Source organism: Aedes aegypti, chromosome 2 (genome assembly GCF_002204515.2).
Source record: "Aedes aegypti strain LVP_AGWG chromosome 2, AaegL5.0 Primary Assembly, whole genome shotgun sequence".
NCBI classification, from domain to species: Eukaryota; Metazoa; Arthropoda; class Insecta; order Diptera; family Culicidae; genus Aedes; species Aedes aegypti.
In genome coordinates, this window is record NC_035108.1 from 316,143,968 (window position 1) to 316,159,841 (window position 15,874).

Genomic DNA, 15,874 nt, shown 5'->3' on the forward strand with positions numbered 1-15,874 from the left:
AGAAAAATTCATATATCTACTAGATGAATCCAACCTTTTTTTATTTTTGAAATTATATATTAACTCTGTAAATTTTGGTGAAATCGATCAGTAGGGTAAAATTGCTCAAAGTTTCAAACAACGAAGTCTTGATAACAAATTATTGTTTTTTGTACCAACGTTGAGGTAAGAAATCGTAAGAATTTTGTCAACTAGAATTGTGTTCCTTTAGGTACCAATATTGCTGCTTTCTTGAGCATAAAGTTACATTGTACCTGCCCACTATGGCTTATCAGGTGGCCAATAATCAAAAAAGTGATGTGCCCCAAATTTCAATTCTTGTTCGCCATTTCATTGTAAACATGTCTGCTAAGAAATCCCCAAAATATTAGGGCATGATTTGCATTGCACACTCAGATATGAGGTGCCAAAGTTGAGCCTATGAAGAAAAACTTGTTTTTATTAACAAAAACTATGGTTTACTCAAATAAATATAACTTTTTTTCTATAATACTTACGAAAAATGTTTTTACACCATTTGAAAGCTTACAAAAAAGGCTTCCTAGAAACAATAAAAATAACAAAAAGCTTCAAAATAGTGGCTTTTATGATGTTTTTTATAAAGCAGTTAAAAATATCGAATAAGCTTATAGTTAACACATCGAGTACTTTTTTGTCCCAAGTTGTCCCAGGCTTAAATTCAGTTCCAAGGGTTCTTTGAGATGTAAACTAAAGGATCGTGAAGAGTTTAGCTGCACAAATTTGCACTTTTTTAATTTAAGGCTTTTTGAATTTTTTCAATATTTTTAACCATTTTCTATTGAAAACAGCTAAAAACTAATCCAGAAAATAACTTAATGACGCTAAATCATTCAAATCATCATTTCTATGTATGTTTTAACATTTATAATGATTTGCACGACGTTAATCGCATAAATGGCATATATGCATTATAAGTAACAAAGTTTAATATTTCGCTATAGGCCCTATTCAAAAGTTAGTCTCGAAAACTTGTTTTTGAAAATAAAACATCAAATTTGTATCATAAAACTCATACATACGACATGAGATGGAAAAAATATTTTTGGCCGCCAGTCTGTATGGAAACCGCCCATAGCTGCCACACGATAAACGAAAAATTACAGCTTTTGTAAGAAAGCTCATAATCAAACCCTGGAGAATATTCGTTGAACTGTAAGCTAAGACACTGAACTCTGAGTTTAGGCTCTATCTTAGATAGAATTTAGGACTTCTTCTGAATCTTCTGAAATGAATGGCTCGCATGCATTTATCGCGATCTGTTAAATAGTTTTCAAGTTACATTTGAAACAAGAAGAGCTAAGCCAGCAAATCTTGATCGCGGTGGAAGATAATCCTGGTCAGTCGCACAGATGGATCGGCAAAAGGCTTGGAATCCACCATTCCACCGTGTTCCGCGTTGTGAAGATGTTCCATGAGACGAAGACCATCGAGCGGCGCGCTGGAGCGGCCAAAAACCGAAAACGGAATACCCAGAGAAGACGTGGAAGATATGGCAGTACTTTAAGAACTACCCGAACCTTTCCATCCAAGACGTGGTTAAAAATGACCATGAAGAGGGCTTGGCTACGTGTTTTTAAGGTCTAGTAGACGCCAAACCGGACTGACAAGCAAAACACGGTGGCCAAATTGCGTGCGCGGAAGCTGTAAATAAATCCACGGCCTCGCACGGAGGTTCCGGTAAAGTTCCGAAAGAGAAAGATGGACAAATTCGCGAAGAAGTACCTGTTGTGACAGGCGATCTGCGTGTACGGACGGTACAGCAAGCCGTTCGTTACAACCAGTACCATAAACGGGCAGATTTATCTTGAAGAATGCTCGCAGAAGCGCTAGCTGCCCTTCCTCCGTTCTCACCATGATCCCACGCTGTTCTGGCCGGATCTCGCTTCGTGCCATTACGCCAAGCCTGTAATGGATTGTTACGAAGCGAAGAGCGTTAACGTGGGTCCGAAGGAGGCGAACCCACCAAATACACCAGAACTTCATCATATCTAAAAGTTTCGGGCGATAATGAAGAAAAAGTTGAAGAAAAGTGAAAAAAATATTCAAAACCGATGAAGCTTTGAAGAAAAATTGGAAGAAATTGTGTAAGAAAGATGAGCAAAGCCTCGCCCAAGATCTCGTGAGCAGTGTTAAAAGAAATGTACGAGCATTAAGCTTAAGGGAGGATATTCAATAAATAAATTATGCCAAACCATTGCTCATATATAGTTATTTGATCCCAGAAAATTTGAAAAGTATCCGATATAAAAAAGAATTTTTTTGATCATTTTTGTGTGTCTCATTTTTTTCGAGTCCAGTATTTATTCAACCTGGTGTGAAAAAGTCTAAAACAAACCATCATCGTTTTTTTTATTCCAGCAATAAATTCTTTCTTTGATTTGGCTTCAATATTTTAATGAAAAAAAAAATGTTGAAACTCTACTACAACTACATTTTTCAAAAAAAAAAAACTTGTTATGTTTTAAATTGCTGAGGAATTAAAAAAAATTGATAAGTTTTCAACAGATTTTTAAGTAACATTTTTGTGGCCACTCTTCGATATTTCTTGAAAATTTTTAGTATGATGGAATCCCTCAAGGAATATCAAAAGGGTGCTTCAGAACTACAAATCTCTTGGAAAGTAGTCAAATAATATTGTGAGCTTTGTTCATACTTTTAACGTGAATCCTTCCGGAGGACAACTATTCTTGCTATGCCTATTTGTTATCAACAAAAAGATTCCGGAATATATTCCTGAATTCAACTAAAAAAAACTTAGCGTTTCAAAAGATCAAAGTGTTCCTCCAAAAAATCTTTGATTCTTTCAAATCTTCACTGAATGTTTGACGAGAAATTCCCCAGTAAATTCAAAATTCCTTCAAATAGTTTTCCCGAAATTATCATGACAAATTCTTGCGCGTAGTTCATCCTTACTTCTTTAGAAATATTTCCAAAATACATCACAAATTGCAGAGGAAATTCTTTATTTTTGTTCTTGAAACTCTTTTTCAATTACCCGAATTACAAGAATTATTTATGAAAAGTAGTTTTTAATTTTTTTTGAAATCCCTTTGCCTTCAAAATTTGCATAGCGGTAAAGGAAACTGTTGAGAAACATTTGGCAAAATAATAGTTTTATCAATTATTGGCCATATTCTTAAATTGAATTTAATTTAATTTCAGGGCGGAATTCCTAGAGGCCTTCTGGCAGAGTTCTGGACAACCCAGAAGTCAACGAAAGAGTTCTTAAAAACATTCTCAAGGAATCTCTTTATTGTTTTATTTATTAGATCTTTTAATTATCCGGTAATCATTAACATCTAGAAAAAAAATTATCAATAATCACCTATTTTTCGTTACTTCGACATTTTCGTGAAGAACTTCATGCATCGAAAAACTTTAACACTTTGAAGAATGTAAAGAAAAAAAATAAATCCTAAGAGTTTAAAACTATTGCAGAAATTTATATGTATGGTTGCTGATTTCAGAATTTCCATCAGGAATTACTCATTAAATGTCCAAAGTAATGCAAAAACTTCCTCCAAGATATAAATTTCGTAAAATCTGATACAACGAATTATGGTTCTTTAAAATCACCGTCAATATTTTTGCGATAATTTGCTACAGTTGCTATCACAATAATTAAAAATAGTCCCTTAAAAAATGGAGTTTCTGCAAGTAGGAAAAAAATGTTACTACATTTATCTGTTTGCATAAGTATGATGCAAAACATTTTCGTCACAGTTCATGCAAAACATTATCCAAAATGTTAGATACAAATACATTAGTAAAAAAAATCATCCCTTTTAACGCCAATCATTTTTCAGTAGGAAGAAAAAAAAACAAGAATTTTGTAGTAAATCTTACACAAACCACTTGAGCTTTTCTGTCAGGTATATGATATAGAATTTCGGCATGAAATTTGAGAAATTCTATATTGAATTCTTGAATTTGTTGACAGGGTTCAGGATTTTTTTCGGAATTCAATTTAAACTCTAAAAAATATTTCAAGAATTTCTTTTTTTGTATTTGTTACTCTAGAAATCTGATATAAATTGGATATGTAGTGACTTGTAGAGTAATATGCAAAGAAATCCTTAACAAATTATTGAGGTATTCCTGAAGAAACATTCATAGAACATAGAGAATACCTGATGCAATAATTTTTTTGAGAAGTTCTAGAATGAATTGTCAATCATCTCAGTAAATCTTTTGACAAATTTTTTTAAAAATCCCAATAAGAATCGCTTGTGCTGTTTAAAGAACAAAATCACTGGAAAATACTTGGATGAATCTCTGGTAAATTTTTCAGAAGAATCCAAGTACGACATCCCAGGGGAAACAACCATATAATTCTCTGAAGAAATCACTAAACAAACTGCTTAGGAAATGTTCCAGTATTTTCGCACAAGAGTTTTTGAGAGTAACGTATTCCGATAGAAACTTAGAAACGTTAGAATTTTGTAAATGGTTCTTAAGCAGGCATCTCTAAAGAGAATTTAAAATATTACTTTCTAGAGAGTGTTTTGAAGGAATGCGGGGAGCAAATGATGGTTTTTTATAGAAATATAAGGAATAAATTTTCTGTGAAAAAATGCAGACAGATCTGCAAATAACCTCTCTGCTAAGAACAATTTCCCAATTGAATCCTGTAAAATTGCTCATGAAAAACGTGAGGAATATTAGGAGGAATCCGTAGAAGAACACCTGGATGAATCATTTAATGTTATTTTGGAGAAAGTCCTGATTATTTTTTCAGCAAATTTTTCAAGCAGGTTTTGAAGGGATTCCGAGAGATTTCGTAGAAAATCGTTTAAAGAATCAGAAAAGAAACTTAAGAAATAATCTCAACACCAAAGTTGGAAAAAACTGTTGGTGATCCTCTGAAGAATTTGTGGTCAGGATCATTGTTTTTGATTTAATAAGACAATTTTCATGAGACTCCTAGAATTTTTTGTACTATTGCTTAAATCCTCAGTTATTCCAGAAAATTCTAAACCAATTATTAGGGATCAAACGGTTGATATTTTACCCGACCAGTGGATTACATCAAAATTGTAGCACAATTATATCAAGAATTTTTATAAACTACAAATTTTGTTTCATTTTTGTTAGAAGCACGTTGAGTTGATGGAGGAAATTATAACATGATTAAAGCAAAATCAGTTCTAATAACAAAGTCTGTTTAAAATTTGTTTAAATTTCAAACATAATTATAACACAATTTGTTATAGAAAATTACAAAACGAGTTATATGTTTGTTTGTTTTGAAACAGAATGAATTACATTTTTGATCTGAAATACCACAGAAAAAAAATGGTTGAATAATAACTACTAATCCCGGGAATGGTTTTCCATGAGAATTTCAGGAGAAAAATTGTAAAGTAGATTGGATACGAGTAACTGACACGAAGAAGACGGCAAGTGGTAGTTAAAATACGCGTATCTGTCAAAGATAGGCAATTAGGGCGGAATTAAAATGTACAAGGTACTCACATCTACTTTTTTGTTGCTCTATTGAGATTCTGCTCAGAGGATTCGAATACATTAAAAAGAGTTCAATCAAAAATCTTTATTTGCGGTTGACACAGGCCTCTCCGACAAAGGACGAAGCCTGCCTGTCATTTGTTGTAGATTGCAAAAGAATTTGAATATTTTTCTTTATACTTGTAAAAATGGAATATTTCTCCTAATACTTCCAAAACTCAACTAATAATATTCCCACATAAACCAAAAGCTCTTTATTTGCAACCTTCACGATTAGAGGATTTCCAGGGTTTCCTAAAAAAAAGTTCAGAGCGAAATCGCTTAAAAAAAAATCTTGAATATGTTTCTGGAAAAATCCTTCATCGAATTCCTGCAGAGATATGCAGAAGTATCAGTTGAAATCCTTGGAATAAATTTTTGAAGAAATATCTGAAGGATTGAAAGTTTTTTCAAATCTTCAAGAGCAGATGGGATTCATTCTCTTCTGCTTCAGATGGGATTTATGTTTGAAATCGCAATTTGTTAGTAGTTTGTCTATCTGTATATTGTTAGATGTGAAGTTTGTCCCGAAAGGAAAACCTTCGTTGCATGAAAATGCCAAAAGATTCAAGCCAGTCAGTTTGACATTTTTTTTTCCGAAATTTCTGGATCGCATTATCGTCACATGTGACATGGGGAATGCCCATCAAAACTTTTTACACATAATTGGATACGATATCAAGAACGCATTTGTCAAAAGCAATCCTCCTTAGGTGTTTTCTTAGAAATTGAATGTGTTTTGGTAACGTGCCTTTCAAAGCCGAAAACGGACACCTTTTTTATCGATGATAGCGGTTTTCCATCTAAAGGATATTTCAAAGACTTTGTATTGATAGTTTGAATATGCATACGCACTCCACTCGACGTAATGGAAAATGCTTTTCAGATTGTTTAGGATTGCATTTTGGCCAGGCCGAGTGAAACATCTATAGGGTAGGTGTACCAGTTATGGCCATAGTGGTTCCCTATTTCGCCATACGTGATATCTTGAATGCCTTCACATTTTGAAAAATCTTTTGTGTTTTAGCAGTAAAACAAAGGATAAATCTTGATGTTAAAACATTCAAAAAGATTAAAATTGTAAAAGTTATCCAAATTTTGCATATGGCCAAATAGGGAACCACTATGGCCATAACTGGTACACTTTCCCTAGTTTTGAAGCAAACCTTCAACGATTTTCTATATCCTTAGAGTAGTTTCCAAAGGAATTCTTTGATGAAAGAAAGGAAAAATCTCTGCATGAATTCCAGCAGGTATTCTCAAAAGTGTCAGCAGAAGATTTTATGTAAAAATAAGACATATAATCCTTGAAACAAATCTACCAAAAAGCTGAAAAAATATTTGAAAGAATTCTAGTTTTATTACCTGAAAAACTTCAGAAATTTCAGAGTATTTTTTGAAATCCATTGATAAGTTCCTAAAGAAGTCCCCAATACAATTTTCGATTTTTTTTTCAGGTGAAAACATTCCTTCAAGTCATTTCTCCCTGTTCTTCAAGAACACTTTACAGGGTTTCTTCCGCTCTGTGTACGATAAAATGTTGGAATGCTCACATGATTTTAGTGCTCGTAAACTAGTGAATTCCACATGTAACAAAATTGTTACACCTTCCAATTTGCTGTTCACCTACTTGCATCTTGCGCATCAATCAGTTCCAACCGTGATCATACCTGAAATAGAAAGAAGAAAAAACAAACGTTAGTTCCTGTCCGACCCGGTCAGTAAATCACCTAATTCGATTAAAATTCATCACACTCTCTGCATCTGCTGCATCTAAAGCACCTCGTTCAGCTCCTTGTCCCCTCCCTTCGATCTCAAGCTCTATCAGTGACACACAAACACACGCACTCTGATTTTAACGACTATTTGTTTGCTTAAAAGCCCCCTAAAACCGTTTCACCTGAGGTCCGACGATTTCTGTACAAGGTAGTAGTCCTCCTTGGGTGTTTCACCACAAATCAACGAACCGTCACCGCGTCCGAAAGTGCATCGGAGAGGGAGGGGGACCCTAACTGTTCAAGACCCTCTCTAGGAACAACGCCCATGAAAACAAAACAAAAAAAAAACTGATACATATTTAGTATCACATCCATTGTGAACGCCACATAATTTTCACCTTTACCGCGGCCCTTTCTTCCACCCAAAATGTAGGGTTTGTTTTCCACTCAGGATCAGCTGCATCTCTTGAGTGAGGGACGTAGGCTGGATTTCCGAAGAGGGGTGTGATTTGGGGTCCCAAACGACATTTAAAGCTATTACACATATTTCACGCAAAATTATCATTTTGACATCCTCTGCACCCTCTTGCCAGGATTTATTGAAAGAATTCAAAAGCCTGTGTCAAGCAGATTCTTGGTGATTTATCTGGAGAAATTCATTGAAAGTTTATTGATTCGTGAAGAAATCATCAGCATACTTCCTATGGATACCTGAAGAAATGCCGAGATGCGTGGTGGATTTTCAAAGAAATCCTAAAGTAGATCTTTAACCGAAGCCCTTCTCTGGTTACACCCATGGACAGAATGACAATCCGATACCTTGGAAGGCGCCCCTAGGCGCATTATCTTCAACATAATCTCCATTAATTATCATCTCATTTCAGTGCAGCCGTGCGCGGTAAGAGCCAATCTGCCATCGTAAGTCATCGGCGCAACAGCGCAGCGGTCAGTGTCGGTGTCCATCGATGCGGTCAGGTCTATTCCCTAGGTGACTCTAGCTTCGCGTAACGGGGCGGGAGCACTCCGAAATGGGAGAATGACACGAAATGCATCCGACTCTGGACTCTGCCGAGCCGTTGCGTTGCGCTTTTCTTTTGTTTTGGTCGTTGTTCTGTTGACTCGAAGACTTCGTAGCTTTTACGGGTGCAGAATAGACACCGCGACCCCAGTGAAAGTGACCTATCCTCTCAGCATGCGTAGTTTTCGTTCTCTAGCCGGTGCGTATCTAATTCCCACCTTTGGGGGGTTTGTGGTCCGATTAATGCCGAGTCCGAAACCAGCTTTTCGGTCAGCTGCTACGGCCGAGTACCGGAAAGTGTGCGTTTGTTCCACTATCAACCCCGAAAAGCATCGCATCTGGTGCACGTATATGCTGGTTGGTGGTAAGTTTGGCCGACCAAGTTGAAAATTTTACGATTTCGGCCATCAGCATAAATACATACATTTTTATGGCGGAATGACTTTATAGAGCGCAGTAGGGTCCACTGCCTACCGTCATCGCAGTTGTAAGTCGCTGTCACGGGTGCAAGAAGGCAGAACAAAGACCCGTAAATGCGCCGTGGTGCACTTGAGCCTTCTCTATTTAGATGGTGGCAGCAGGTGACCAAGGGCCGGTAGAAGAATTAGGCAGTGCATAAATTTGGATGGTGAAATGCTGTCATTCAGTTTTTTTTATTATGCATGGACTGATTTAGGGGCGATAACATGAAGCTTTGCCTCCTTCTGTTCTTTGTAGTTGGGTTTGATCTAATCATGTCAGATGTGGAATTATCATAAAAAATGGTTATAATTGATATCGAAGTCGATGACCTTCAGCCTCCTAAGTAAATTAGTTGCATTATTACAAATTAAGTAATTCAAGGAATGGTACAAAAGTGTAATTGATCTTAACGGATTCGAGCCTAACAGGTTTTTAGCTGATCACCACCGAAATTTTTGACGACGGTGATCGCAGCAGGCCGTGAGCGCGAGCGGCTACGTTTTGAATTTTGTGTCACGTTTACTTCGTACTCGTGTTTTTTTTTCAAATCAGCTGGTGAAGAATTTGATTGGCCGGATGGCGCTATGCCTCGTGCAAATATGTTCGTGGATGCTCGGTTCAAGATGGATTATGAACAGCAGTTTTTATCGGTTTTTCGTGCGGTGCGTTGTTGGGCAGCCCTAAGTTACGGCTCACTTTATTGTTCATTGTTAGAGAAGCGGATTTCAGAGGAGTTCCGATAAAGGAATCTACCGAACGTATCCTATGGCACTACCCTTTCCATCAACATTCCATAACATTCCGTAACACCTATGAGAGGTCGTAGAGTTCTTGCATCTTTCTCAAGTAGGTGTTCAATCAATCATCCTTTCCCACTCCTCAGCTTTCGCAGGGACGTAGCCAGGACAGCTCTCGAATATTGGAGGATGCGTCAATCTTGTCTAAGAGTTAGAGGTTAATCCAAATGTCTGACTTTGGTAACGGACAGGAGACAACCCTCATACAATGGTCTAGGACTGTACCACCTACGAATTTGTGCGAAATGCTTAATGCTAATGCTAATCACTACCGAAATTTTTGACGACCTTTGAATTATGCTAAACCAGAAACATATGCGGCATTCGACAGATATTTGCTAAGTTTTCAGTGGTTTTTCTTTGACTAAGCAAATTGTCGGTTGAAAGTTTCAACTCACAAAAATCCAGCAAATTTCACTCAAATTTGAAACATAAATTCGGTTTGTATGCAGTTTGAGTCCAAACTCTCAGGGTCAGATATTTGGTCAACCAAACGGAAATTTGGTCGAAAGCTTATTATAACATTGTTTATTGAAAGATTATTTGATAAAATATGCATCTAGTCGAATTGCAAATTCCGCGCAATAGAATTCATCGTATGAACTTTATGGCATTGGATCAGAAATAAACCTATTTATTTAAAAAAAAACTCGTCATAGGTCAACAATGAATCCGTTCAATGCATTGATTATTGTTTTCTATGTTTCACGACCTAGATCTGATGACATATTCTTTTGAACAATCTCAATCATCAACTGTTGTGGAATGGAAAATGGATGTTTATGTAGCTTTATTTGTCAACTTCAATTTTCAATTTCCATTCGGTGATTTGCAAATATCTAATATTTAAATAGTAATTTTAGTGAACTCTATAATAGCCCTGAAAACAAGAGATCTTAAAGGAATCAATAAGCAGCCGAAAAGAGACCAAACTGAAACCAAGAAAACAAAACAAATATATGAGTTTGATTCTACATAGCATCAGAGCAGACATTTCACTTAGAACTAAGACTTTTTCTGAGAACTCTTCGTTACATTACGACAAATATTACTGTATGTGTTTTTCATGATTTTGTCTAAGAATTTCATCAGAAATTTATTCAAGTATTTGCCCAAATGTTCAGATTTTACTCCACAAATTTCTCCCCATATTTTGTGAATGACACATCAAGAATTCAATTTGTATTTTCCAAAAGAGAACCACAGAAATGAAATTTATCCAAAAATTATTTCAGGAATCATCTGAATTCCTCCTGAAAACTAACTTATTCCTGAAAGTTTTAACCCTTTCAAAATTTTATCCAGTGATTTATCCATCGATTTCCCTTACACATTCGGTCAAAAGTCGGTAAGAGTAAAAACGTCTTCTAATGTTCAATCTTTAACTTCTCCATAAATTTCTAGGGACTTCGTATAAACTTATCTTTTATGATTAATAAAAGATTTCGCTTAGGGATTTCTCTTAAGATACCTTCAGCAATTGCTTTTAAGATTCCTTCTCAGATATCTACAAACATTCCTCCAGTAATTCTTTGAGATATTCTCAAGTAAGTTTTGAAAATTGTGTTCAGGAATTCTCCCAGGAATGTGAAGGAAATGTATCTGAAAAATATATCCGTGAGAGAAAGAAAATCGTAAAGTAACCTCTGATAATCTTGTGTAATTTTCAAAGTCACCCTTAATCAACAAGGATCTCTGAAATAACTCATGGACTCTCGAGGAAATTTTAAAAGATTTCCTGGATAATTATTAAAAGATAATCGAAAAAAACCAATCGAATGTCGGGATAGTATTCCGCAGGATTTTGTTAAGAAATTTCTCGAAAAACATCAATAGAAATGGCTAGAAGAATTGTTGGAGAAAATACTATAGTACTTACTAACATGAATATGAAAGCTTCAACAAAACTTTTGAAAATTGCTTAAGATTTTTTTGAGGAACTTTTGAAGAAATGTTTCGAAAAACTGCAAGAGTGATACTTCGATGATACGCTGGTAAAATTCCTATAAAAAGTGAATTTCTCCGAAGAAACCTCCTCAGGAATTTTGGATTTCTGGGGGAAACGTGGATGAATTCTTGGACAAATCCACATTAACAGGCAGAAGAATTCTTGCATGGTTTCTTGAAAACAAAAAAAGGCCGGAACTATTTTTACTCAAAACTCTGGAATAAACCTTTGTGGATTTCCTCGAAAAAAAATCTGTACAAATCTACTGTAACTACTGGAGATTTCGGTTGAAAGATTAGTAAAAAATATCTGGAAGATATTCTAGGGTAGTTTAGAAAAATAAAACAAACCTGAAATATAAGTGCAAGTAGTAGCTTCGGAACTCTCAACCTGGAGCAAATTCTGGAGAAATTCTATTAAGCATCCTTTGCAAAATCCCAGGAAGAATTGGTAGAGAAATTTCTAGAAGAATTCCTGGAGAGATCCCTGTAGGAGACCCTGAAAATATTCTAAATAAAATCACTATGATAATTGCTGAAGCTTTTGCTCGATGAATCTGACACGAAATTCTTGAAAAGCATGTTGAAACCGTTATAGTTCTTCAAAAGTTTTTCTTTGGAGCCTGTACAATTAAGCATCAGGATTCAATGCAAGCAGAATAAGGAATAAAGAGACTTCAGAAACCATTTTGATTAAAATAGGGATTTTAAAGGTCTTCCATTAAAACAGGGATTTTTAGACTCTTGCATTAAAAAAGAGACCAAATCTCTAAAAGAAACGTACTCCCATTCCTCTCTTAAGGATCGTTCACTGGATCAACTTTTGTTATCAGTCATATTTGAAAATATGATTATCCTCTATATAATATCCTTTGTAAATCGATTTTGTTGAATAAATTTGAAAAAAAATCAAACTGCTCGGCTTAACAACCAGTAAGGTCGTTCTTAGCTCTTCATCTTTTCTAGAAAACAAATGGATAAACAGCAAACATTCTGTGAATGTCTGTAGTTTTTTTTTTTCTTTGCACCGAAGTGACCTGGCTAATCGCAAATATTTTTATGAGATTTCTACGGAAATTCTGAATCAGCCGAGAACTTCAAGAGAGTGTGCTGTGGGAGTTCTATAGGAAATGCTCTGTAAACCATCAAGAGATTTAGCAATGCTTTGATAGATCAAGAGATGCAACTGGTATTAAATTAATCCATTACTTTCTTTTTGTTCTGTTTCTTGTCATACAATTTGAACCGAAATTCACAGAGTTCTAAGCACGGAAGAGTTCCCCTGCTTCTTTATCAGGATATTAGAATGAGTCTTGGAGGGATTCTGACGGAATCTTAAGCAGGGTTGGAAAGCGTCAATGTAAATAGAGAGTATCGTGCGACCTTTACATAGATGCTTCCCTCACTGTCATCGGACGGCGAGACAATGACAGAGATTTTTCTCAAACTCTCTTTCATTTTTCCGTCGCTACAGCTTGTGACGAAATCGCAAACTTGTTAATTTTGAGTTCATTATCTAGTATGATTGTTATTTATATCGCTAGAATCATGGAAGGATATCCACTTAACGTATCCAACACATTTACTTCCCGAAATTCTTCAAAATTAGATAGAAATTTTAATAGCAAAACAACATTAAAATTGCTCTCGTGAGAGCTCCGTCATTGCGACGTGACGAATGAAATATAGTTTCGTCCCGTGACGGTGAGAAGACTCTTTTCGTCAGTGTCGCAAGTCGATCATGACACTTAACAGCCCTGATCTTAAGGACAATTTTTACAGAATTTTCGTAAAAACCAGTTATTTATTATTAAAAATTCTGGGCATAGATGAGAATCGGATGAGAAACTATGAATTTTTTTCGGCAAAATATTACCAAGGATTTATTATAAAATCCTGGACACATACTCACATTATTCAGGTCAAAATTGAAAAAAATCTGAAACTGACAAAATTCTGAGAACAGTTTTTACAGATTTTATTGGCAAAATTATCAGAGTAGCATATATCTATTTTCAATCTCTCCAGAAGAAATTTTTATCACACTATGTGGTTTAACTAGAAATTTTGAAGTTGCTGCCACGAATTTGCCCACCTAATCTTATTGTATCTGGGATTTGGTCCGTGATTAAAAAAAAATAGGCAGTCCTGTTATATTTGAACCGAATTTTATTTGATTGGGAAGAAAATCAATAATAAATTAGGTTTTTTTTTGGGAAGAAATATATATCTTTTTCTTTTCTCGTCAAAATCGTTAAATTGTCTAAAATTCAAGAAATTTTGATGAAATTTGAGAACTTAGGATAATATTGGGAGCTTCCCTTAGCCTAGTGGTAAAATTCGCGTTTACAAAGCAATGCCATGTTCAAAGCGTCTGGGTTCGGTTTCCGGTTGGTCAGTATTTTTCCGTAATGGGAAATTCTTTGAATTCCCTGAGTATAGAATATCATCGTACCTATCACATGATATACGATGGCTGTGATAGATAATAGTTTGTACAAGAATATCCTTACATGACTTTAATTAACATCATACAAGAATCTGACGACAACTTCAAAGGTAATTCACGCCAGGTCTCTCCAAAATTTAGCCAAAGGTTTTGCACAACCAATCTGCTTGGAGTTTTCAAAATATCTCCGCATGAATCAATAAAAAATGTCATGGTAGATCAGCCGAAAAAGCTTCATAAGATCTTCTTGATGATCAAGATTATTAGATGGTAACCTTTTCGACGATTTTCAAAAGATCTTTCTAAGAAGTCGGAAAGATTTTCGTTTAGGATGCCCTAAAATGTCTCCAAATGATTTGAAAAAAGTATATCAAAAATCTCACTAGGACCTAGCAAAAAACATTTGAACAATGATCCGATTAATATCTGGAAAAAAAATGATGAATGTTAACATGATTCCTAAAATATCTTATAGTGATTTTATAGACATTAGGGAAAATGGATCAAATATAGTCCTAAGTAGTCATCAAAATATTCTAAATGATTTTTCCAACAATCCAACAACTCTTGAACGATCTCTACATCTATCATCACAGGACTACCTGAAGCGTTTTGCCAACGATGAACATCCATACTTACTTGCAGTAAAGATGCATTCAAATAGATGGCAAATGTCATCTCCAAGTCCCCTCTCACGACGCTACAACATTCAGTCCACTCGGTCTTTTTCGTGTAGATCACAATTCAAATAAATTGCATGTTTTGACCAGAAGTTGTTCAGAATGACGTAACCACCACGAAAAAAAATCTGACTACGAGAAAATACACACCAGTTTTTACATAAAACTATTTAGTGAAGTTAAGTAAGTCAAGATTATTACCTTTACACCCGGGAAATCCGCTGAAATTGTACACTTCAACAACAACACCCACTGCCAAATCAATCTAATGAACGAATGGTATTAACAACAAAAGCCACTAACTTTCGGGACCTAAAGCTGTCCGACACTGCCCAATAGACGCACTTTTACTGCTCTGCTTCTGCTGTTCGCATCGCATCCGCAGTTCGATTAACAATATGCAAATCTGCATCCCGAAGTTCATAGAAATCACTTGGTGTAACACTGGACGACGACAGTCCATATCCACAGTTCGAAATGCTCCCGTCAAAAGCAATAACAAGCTCGGGATCGCATCCCGATCAGAGGAAAATAGCAAACCTATAACACTCACATACAAAAATGAGCTATAATACCTTGAATTATTTTTCACTTGCTATTATGTTGATTCGTAAAAAGACCTGAAAAAGATCAATTTAAGGATTCAAAACAGAATCAGCTACTGATAAGCCATACTATTTTGTTATTTTATTTTTGCGATAACTAATGGACAATAGTGAACCTTTTTTAGTATTCTGAGAGCATGATTTATTATTAAGCATCTACTTAAGAATACATTGTCTCATTGATTTGTTATTGAATAAATAACTCAGTATTGAAATACTTTATTTTACAAAAAGACATGATGTTGTTCATATCAATTTTCGGTATTGGTTTTTGACCACCATATGAATAGCATAACTTTGGTATCTAATTCCATCATATGATATTCGTTTGCCATGTTTTTCTGCTCGGGAATGATCGGTCACTCGTTGTCGAGTGTGTGTTTGTGATGGATGGATGCGTTGTGGGAAAGTCGGTCGATGCACGCTGGAAGACGAAACAATACCACCGGCACAACAATTGAGATTTAAATATCAATACGCACTACTGTACCAGCCGACGAAAGTAGCAAAAACAGAAAGACAAAAAGCGCACCGCTGTCTGGCGTGGCGTGGCCGAGTGCAGTGTGTTGTTATCAGCAGAGGAAGCCGAAACCGAGATGGAAATCATAAATCGTTTTTTCGGGTCCGACCCGATCCGATCGGTGCGGTATGGGCAATTGGGTAATGGATTTG

General features: G+C 35.6%; 1 protein-coding gene across 5 annotated transcripts in view; it reads right to left on the reverse strand.

The window, feature by feature from the left end:
- Nucleotides 1-15,874, reverse strand: part of LOC5578717 (zinc finger protein chinmo) — a 268,018-nt gene that overhangs the window by 205,054 nt on the left and 47,090 nt on the right. The window contains exon 1 of one of the 5 annotated variants that reach the window (XM_021845738.1): nucleotides 14,799-15,099. The exons of the other annotated variants lie outside the window; for them this stretch is intronic. The gene's annotated coding sequence lies outside the window, so the exon portion shown is untranslated. Of the gene's footprint in view, nucleotides 1-14,798; nucleotides 15,100-15,874 lie in introns of those variants that run through there. 5 annotated transcript variants of the gene reach the window in all.